Source organism: Otolemur garnettii, unplaced genomic scaffold (genome assembly GCF_000181295.1).
Source record: "Otolemur garnettii isolate 467f Iridium unplaced genomic scaffold, OtoGar3 scaffold00090, whole genome shotgun sequence".
Lineage (NCBI taxonomy): Eukaryota > Metazoa > Chordata > Mammalia > Primates > Galagidae > Otolemur > Otolemur garnettii.
The window spans coordinates 6,957,046-6,957,598 of record NW_003852485.1 but is presented as its reverse complement, the minus strand read 5'-3'; positions in this window follow the sequence as shown (position 1 = coordinate 6,957,598).

The window sequence follows — 553 nt, the reverse complement described above, 5'->3', positions numbered from 1 at the left end:
GGCTGGGTTAGAACCCGCCACCTCCGGCATATGAGGCCAGCACCCTCCTCCTTTGAGCCACAGGCGCTGCCCAGGGCCAGCTGTTTTTAGAGACAGAGTCTTGCCCTGGCTCAGGCTGGTCTAAAACTCCTGAGTAGGACAGTCCACCCACCTGGGCCTCCCGGAGTGTTAGAATTACAGGCATGAGCCACTGCGCCCACCTTTGAGAAACATATTTGTTGTACACCTTCATGCATCGTGCTGGATTCATGTTTCACATTTATCTCAATTACTGCAGCCTCACAACAATCAGATAGGCTGGGTAAGATAGTCCAGGATAATGAGACACGTTAGACTACATGTGTTAAGAATGGTTTTTAAAAAAGCTGTAAATGTTCGGAAAGAAGAGCAGAAAAGAAAAGTCAAATATTAAAATAGGGTTAAGCCATCCCGAAAGGGTTCCAGGATTTGGGAAGGACCACAAAGATCTCCGGGTTCATTCTGCTTCCCTCTGCACACCTGAAGAGGGAGACCTAAAAGGGTTGGGCCTTGGCCTCAGCCAGCCACATGGTCA